This window comes from Mus caroli, chromosome 15 (genome assembly GCF_900094665.2).
Source record: "Mus caroli chromosome 15, CAROLI_EIJ_v1.1, whole genome shotgun sequence".
Classification (NCBI taxonomy): Eukaryota; Metazoa; Chordata; class Mammalia; order Rodentia; family Muridae; genus Mus; species Mus caroli.
The window spans coordinates 2,059,577-2,061,415 of record NC_034584.1 but is presented as its reverse complement, the minus strand read 5'-3'; the positions used below and the strand labels follow the sequence as shown (position 1 = coordinate 2,061,415).

At 44.4% G+C, this 1,839-nt stretch overlaps 1 pseudogene; it reads right to left on the bottom strand.

Annotated features, from left to right (window-relative positions):
* LOC110310728 overlaps positions 1 to 1,476 on the bottom strand; it is a 49,131-nt pseudogene extending 47,655 nt beyond the window's left edge.
* Positions 1,477 to 1,839: the final 363 nt, after the last annotated feature.

Here is a 1,839-nt window from a genome sequence, read left to right as displayed (position 1 = left end):
TCCTGTGGCGGGTGTTGTGGGTAGCTGGCGAGTGTCAGCCAACTCTGCGCCCTAGCTACCCAGGTGCTTTTCTGACTGGAAGAGCTTTTTCATTATTTTTATTAGACATTTTCTTCATTTACATTTCAAATGCTATCCCCAAAGCCCCCTATACCCTCCCCTCACTCTCCAACCCACCCACTCCTATTTTCTGGCCCTGGCATTCCCCTGAAGTACCATCATATTTTAGGAATGCTTTGTAACTAGCTCTATATTAAAAATGAACTTTTAGTAAACTGACCTTACTCTTACCAAATACAGCACAGATAGGAATATCAACATTAAAATGGAACAGAAGGACCTAAGAAATCAAGTGTCATTTCTGTAGAACTTGATAGTGAGAGAAACGCTGAGTAATGTGTCTAAGGTGAACCAGGAAATTGAGGGTGTAGTAAGGCATGGAGCTTAAGCATTGTAGGTAGGGCTGTCTGTTATCATGCAATTGCTGGATTCTTATACAGAATTTTTTAAAAAGATTTTTGAATAAGTATGCAATTAGCAGATGCCCATAGTTTCATTTTTCTGTTTAAAGTGCTCTGTCAACCATGGAGGCTACTTCTAAATGTTGATGAATACAAAATATCCTTAAAATATGCTTCTTCATAAACCAATTGCTTACTGCCCAATAGCAGATATGTTTCATGGGTGTTTCCTGGCATTTGACCAGGTGTTTCCTGGCATTTGACCAGAACATTAATGTAAAATTGGTGTTGTATACAATAAACTTTGAACGATAGTGTAACACTCCCCCCAGCACACCAAGAAATTTTCTATGCAATGTTAATCCTTACCATTCTACCCATCTTCATAGATAAGCTTTTAAAGAATGGCAGTGCTTTGACCTTTAAATAAATAATAACATATTCTTCTCATAACCATTTGTCTTCTGATTGGTTATGCCATGTTTTACTTCCGGTCTGCTGTCTGCATATGTTTGTCCTTTTCCTTGTGTAAACACTGACATCTATGCCTGACCATTTCTCCTTCTATATCTGCATCTTTTCCAGATACTCAGTTATCTAAAGCATTCTCATTGGTTCAATACCTTTGTTCAAAACCTTTTTTGATAGCAAGTATAGTTGAAGATAACCAAGATGTTTTTCTTCTTTAAGTTAATTTGTGAAGTTAGCATGCAATGCTATGGGCTCCATTATGGCACACACACACACACACACACACACACACACCTAATGAGAAAAAGAGAGTGAGAGAAAGACAGAGAGATAGAGACACAGAGACATAGAGAGACAGAGAGACAAGGGAGGGGAGAGAAAAGAAATGCTAAAAAGGCTGTGGAGAAAGAGGAATTTCACTCACTGTGAAACCACTCTTAAAATCTATATTAAGAATACTCTCGAGTTCGATCGGTAGCGGGAGCGGAGAGCGGACCCCAGAGAGCCCTGAGAGCCCCACCGCCGCCGCCGGCCTAGTCACCATCACACCTGGGAGGAGCCGCAGGCCCCAGTCACCATCACCGCAACCATGAGCAGCGAGGCCGAGACCCAGCAGCCGCCCGCCGCCCCCACCGCCGCCCTCAGCGCCGCCGACACCAAGCCCGGCTCCACGGGCAGCAGCGCGGGTAGTGGCGGCCCGGGCGGCCTCACATCGGCGGCGCCCGCCGGCGGGGACAAGAAGGTCATCGCAACGAAGGTTTTGGGAACAGTCAAATGGTTCAATGTAAGGAACGGATACGGTTTCATCAACAGGAATGACACCAAGGAAGACGTATATGTACACCAGACTGCCATAAAGAAGAGTAACCCCAGGAAGTACCTTCGCAGTGTAGGCGATGGAGAGACT